Source organism: Salvelinus sp. IW2-2015, unplaced genomic scaffold, assembly GCF_002910315.2.
Source record: "Salvelinus sp. IW2-2015 unplaced genomic scaffold, ASM291031v2 Un_scaffold2921, whole genome shotgun sequence".
In the NCBI taxonomy this organism is placed as follows: Eukaryota; Metazoa; Chordata; class Actinopteri; order Salmoniformes; family Salmonidae; genus Salvelinus; species Salvelinus sp. IW2-2015.
Genome location: NW_019944218.1, coordinates 1 through 5,610, shown reverse-complemented (window position 1 = coordinate 5,610; position 5,610 = coordinate 1). Strand labels below are relative to the sequence as shown.

Below are 5,610 nucleotides of genomic sequence, written 5' to 3'. Positions count from 1 at the left end.
AGAGCATAGGGGATGTAATCTATTCACATATATGTTAGATTGACTGATGATAAAACATAGGGTTAGAATTATATCCACTATATGTTAGAATGATGATGAATAAAGCCATAGGGGTGAAATATATTCACATATATGTCAGAATGACTGATGATAAAGCCATAGGGGTGAAATATTTTACATATATGTTAGATATGACTGATGATAAAGCCATAGGGTGGTAATATATTCACATATATGTTAGATATGACTGATGATAATCCATAGGGGTGGTAATATATTCACATATATGTTAGATATGAAGGAAGATGAAGGCATTTCCACAGAGAAGGGAGAGACAGGTGTCTGTTGTTACTCACTGCTGGCTTGGAGAGGCTTTTGCAGCTTCCGTCTGGGTTCCCTTTCACCCATTGGTGGATGAGGTCGGCCACGCCTACGTTCAGACCCTCTGTATCCTGAGAAACACAGATGATGAATCACGATGAMGTCGWGTATTGACATAACAAACGGCACCCTAKTTCCTATTCAAAAGGTGCAGAAGCATTTTCCATTAAGTCATTGATTTACGGATTACAGATGAAAATGAACCAACTTGCCAAATCTGGCACCTTGACAGAAATGTTGAACACTRYACATTTCCCCCCGTCAAATAAACCTAATAAGGTAAGGAATAAACGCTACKTTTGTGTTATGATTAATTTGAYGRTTGAGTTCACTAAAAATGGAGGAGAGGCCCASCGATGCCTTCGTACCTTGGATAGTGTTCACTAAAGTGGTYAGAGGTCAGTCATCAATAAGAGCAKGTTTCAGTATGCAGAGTCTCTATKTATCATCAACTGAATACGTTTGGATATCCAGCCCCCTGCTCAAAGACAATGGCTGTCCGTATGTCATCTTTCCCTACCTTGGAAGGTGTTTCCCTGGGCGTCTGGCTCCAAGCTTCTCCGGCCTCAAACAGGTTCTTCTTGGAGGCCACAGGCTCATTGGGGCTGGGCAGGTCCGTCAGAGCCTGCTGCCTGGCWGCCTTGGCTTCCTTAGAGGACGTCTGGACAGATGAGACACGACCGTTAACTTCCGTTTACTGKCTGGACTGAATTGGTTMCACTGTGTTGTTAAACAGGGCTAAAGCAAAAGCCTGCATAGCCAGTTTCTCTCTGTTCGGGGGAGGCTTGGCCACTCCKGCGTTACGGTTGAAGATSAGCTAAATAAAGGAGTAKCTTTAAATGTTATCGGTCGTACAGGGGATGAAAACYCAGAGGATGTAAGATAGCAGTAGATTAGTATAATACAGTACAGTGTTAACCAACTCTGGGAACTCCTAATGTGAGCTGTTGGAGGAACTGGAGCACTGGAGAAAACAATAGTACAGTATAGTATAGTACAGTATAGTATCATATAGTGTAGTATATTACAGTACTTTATAGTACAGTACAGTATAGTATAGTACAGTATAGTATCATATAGTGTAGTATATTACAGTACTTTATAGTATATTACAGTAAAGTACAGTAAAGTAAAGCATACTAACGCGAAGTAATGTATAGTATAGTACAGTATAGTATCATATAGTGTAGTATATTACAGTACCTTATAGTATATTACAGTAAAGCACAGTAAAGTAAAGCATACTAACGCGACGTAATGTATAGTATAGTACAGTATAGTATCATATAGTGTAGTATATTACAGTACTTTATAGTAAGGTACAGTATAGTATTGTATAGTGTAGTATATTACAGTACTTTATAGTACAGTACAGTAAAGCACAGTAAAGTAAAGCATACTAATGTGTAGTAATGTATAGTATAGTACAGTATAGTATCGTATAGTGTAGTATATTACAGTACTTTATAGTATATTACAGTACAGCACAGTAAAGTAAAGCATACTAACGTGTAGTAATGTATAGAATAGTACAGTATAGTATTGTATAGAGTAGTATATTACAGTACTTTATAGTATATTGCAGTAAAGCACAGTAAAGTAAAGCATACTAACGTGTAGTAATGTATAGTATAGTACAGTATAGTATTGTATAGAGTAGTATATTACAGTACTTTATAGTATATTGCAGTAAAGCACAGTAAAGTAAAGTAAAGCATACAAAAGTATAGTGATGTATAGTAAAGTATAGTAAAGCATAGTAAAGTACAGCAGGGCATACTAACGTATAGTAATGTATAGTATAGTACAGTAAAGTATAGTTAAGTATAGTAAAGTATAGTAACGTATAGCAAAGCATAGTAACGCACAGTAAGGTATAGCATAGTACAGCATAGTATATTAAAGCATAGTAAAGTATTGTAAAGTATAGTAAGGTATGGTATAGTATTGCAAAGCAGGGTAAGTTATAGTATAATATTGTACAGCATAGTATACCTCTATGGCATGAGTGTACTGTTCCAGCCTGTTGTCGATCTTGGAGATGGGGATTGGAGGCTGGGTCTTCTTGATGCTGTTACTGTTTTAAAACAAGAACCAATACATGTTATTCGATGAACATCATTATTTCATAGTACTCTGAGGTAGGGTTAGGGTTGATAGTGTCTCTGAGGTAGGGTTAGGGTTGATAGTACCCTGAGGTAGGGTTAGGGTTGATAGTATTCTGAGGTAGGGGTTAGGGTTGATAGTACCCTGAGGTAGGGTTAGGATTGATAGTACCCTGAGGTAGGATTAGGGTTGATAGTATCTTGAGGTAGGGTTAGGGTTGATAGTACTCTGAGGTAGGGTTAGGGTTGATAGTACCCTGAGGTTAGGGTTAGGGTTGATAGTACTCTGAGGTGAGGTTTAGGGTTGATAGTACTCTGAGGTAGGGTGTAGGGTTAGGGTTGATAGTACTCTGAGGTAGGGTTAGGGTTGGTAGTACCCTGAGTAGGGTTAGGGTTAGGGTTGATAGTACTCTGAGGTAGCGGTTAGGTTGATAGTACTCTGTAGGTAGGGTGCTGGTAGGTTAGGGTTGATAGTACCCGTGAGTAGGGTTAGGGTTGATAGTACTCTGAGGGTAGTTAGGGTTGATAGTACTCTGAGGTAGGTTAGGGTTAGGGTTGATAGTACTCTGAGGTAGGGTTAGGGTTGAATAGTACTCTGAGGTAGGGTTAGGGTTGATAGTACCCTGGAGGTAGCGGTTAGGGTTAGGGTTGATAGTACTCTGGAGGTAGGGTTAGGGTTGATGTACTCTGAGTAGGGTTAGGGTCAATAGTACTCTGAGTAGGGTTAGGGTTGATAGTACTCTGAGATGACGGTTGGGTTGATAGTACTCTGAGATAGGGTTACATAGTTCATTAATGAATCCACACTCCTTTGATGGCTATTTAGGGTCTGGCTAAAGATTCCTGTGGGTCATATTCTAAATAAAGTGATAGTATACTTATACCCCTATGCTCTTCTTCCAAGTCAACCTAAAATGTTTGAATCTTGTCTGACCCCAGGCCTCCTGCATGCCACAAGCTTTACGCTTGCTTCACGCAAGTGTGGTTTAACCCAACCAGCTCCATTTACATTGGCTATAGCACAGGAGCTCATTGCCCATCCAGGAGTAGGACGTCTCTAGTCTTACCAGGAGCTCACTGCCAGCCAGAGGAGCAGGACGTCTCTAGTCTTCCAGGGAGCTCACTGCCCCAGATAGAGGAGTAGGACGTCTCTAGTCTTACCAGGAGCTCACTGCCCAGATAAGGAGCAGGACGTCTCTAGTCTTACCAGGAGCTCACTGCCCAGCCAGAGGAGCAGGACGTCTCTAGTCTTACCAGGGAGCTCACTGCCCAGCCAGAGGAGCAGGACGTCTCTAGTCTTACCAGGATGAGGCTCACTGCCCAGATGAGGAGCAGGACGTCTCTAGTCTACCAGGAGCTCACTGCCCAGCCAGAGGAGCAGGACGTCTCTAGTCTCACCAGGAGCTCACTGCCCAGCCAGACGAGCAGGACGTCTCTAGTCTTACCAGGACTCACTGCCCAGGCGAGAAGAGCAGGACGTCTCCAGTCTTAACAGGATGTCTAACAGACTAGACCACATATCAACACAGACTATCCTCTAAACAGTGATGTCTTTCCATCTGCGTTAAAAATATCTTAGACTATATCAGAGATCCTCTAAACAGTGATGTCTTCCATCTGCTTATATCATATCATATAGGACTATATCAGAGATCCTCTAAACAGTGATGTCTTCCATCTGCTTTAATATCATATCTATAGACTATATCAGAGATCCTCTAAACAGTGATGTCTTCCATCTGCTTTAATATAATATCTTTCCTGTCCCTCAAATTTTGGCCAGATAAATGTGACACCGGAAAACTTTAAACTTTATTAGCAGTGTCTTCCACCAACAGAGACAGGGACAGATGCTTTGTGTCGAGGGTGTTTGGGTTACAATTAGTTACGATGATGTCATTGAGTCTCTCTGATGATAACGTTCCATCATGTTCACATTTTATGAAAGGGGCTATTATCCTCACGCAATGTTTCTCTTACAAGTGTGTGTGTCGTGAGTGTGTGTGCCTGCGTGCATGTTTATGTGTGTGGTGCGTGCATGTTGATGTGTGTGTTGTGTCCCGACGGATGGGAAACAGAGAGGCAATAAAAACACCAGCTCACCTGATGATTTCATCTCTTAAGGCGCGTCAGACTAGCTAATGCATCCTCACCATTCTCTGTCTTAAGGCCCTCAGACTCCTAGCTAATTCTCTCTCTCTCTCTCACCATTCTCTGTCTTAAGGCCCTCAGACTCCTAGCTAATGCTATCCCTCACCATTCTCTGTCTTAAGGCCTCAGACTCCTAGCTAATTCCTCTCTCTCTCTCATTCTCTGTCTTAAGGCCCTCAGACTCCTAGCTAATGCTATCCCGTCACCATTCCCTGTCGTAAGGCCCTCAGACTCCTAGCTAATGCTATCCCTCACATTCTCTGTCTTAAGGCCCTCAGACTCCTAGCTAATGCTATCCTCACATTCTCTGTCTTAAGGCCCTCAGACTCTAGCTAATTCTCTCTCGCTCACCATTCTCTTCTTAAGGCCCTCAGACTCCTAGCTAATCTCTCTCTCTCTCACCATTCTCTGTCTTAAGGCCTCAGACTCCTAGCTAATTCCTCTCTCTCTCTCCATTCTCTGTCTTAAGGCCCTCAGGACTCCTAGCTAATGCCTATCCCTCACCATTCTCTGTCTTAAGGCCGTCAGACTCCTAGCTAATGCCATCCTCACCATTCTCTGTCTTAAGGCCCTCAGACTCCTAGCTAATGCCATCCTCACCATTCTCTGTCGTAAGGCCCTCAGACTCCTAGCTAATTCCTCTCTCTCTCACCATTCTCTGTCTTAAGGCCCTCAGACTCCCTAGCTAATTCCTCTCTCTCTCTCCATTCTCTGTCTTAAGGCCCTCAGACTCCTAGCTAATTCCTCTCTCTCTCACCATTCTCTGTCTTAAGGCCTCAGACTCCTAGCTAATTCCTCTCTCTCTCACCATCTCTGTCTTAAGGCCCTGAGACTCCTAGCTAATTCCTCTCTCTCACCATTCTTTGTCTTAAGGCCCTCAGGACTCCTAGATAACTCCTCTCTCTCTGCTCTCCATTCCTTCCTGTCTTAAGGCCTCTTCAGACTCCTAGCTAATTCCTCTCTCTCTCACCAT

At 42.6% G+C, this 5,610-nt stretch overlaps 1 long non-coding RNA gene across 1 annotated transcript in view; it reads right to left on the bottom strand.

Moving 5' to 3' along the window:
• LOC112074998 (uncharacterized) overlaps positions 1 to 2,474 on the bottom strand; it is a 10,141-nt gene extending 7,667 nt beyond the window's left edge. The window contains exons 1-3 of the long non-coding RNA XR_002894893.2: positions 2,377 to 2,474; positions 902 to 1,042; positions 357 to 452 (exon numbers count right to left, since the gene is read on the bottom strand). This is a non-coding gene — a long non-coding RNA (uncharacterized lncRNA). The remainder of the gene's footprint in view (positions 1 to 356; positions 453 to 901; positions 1,043 to 2,376) is intronic.
• Between the last annotated feature and the right edge of the window lie 3,136 nt (positions 2,475 to 5,610).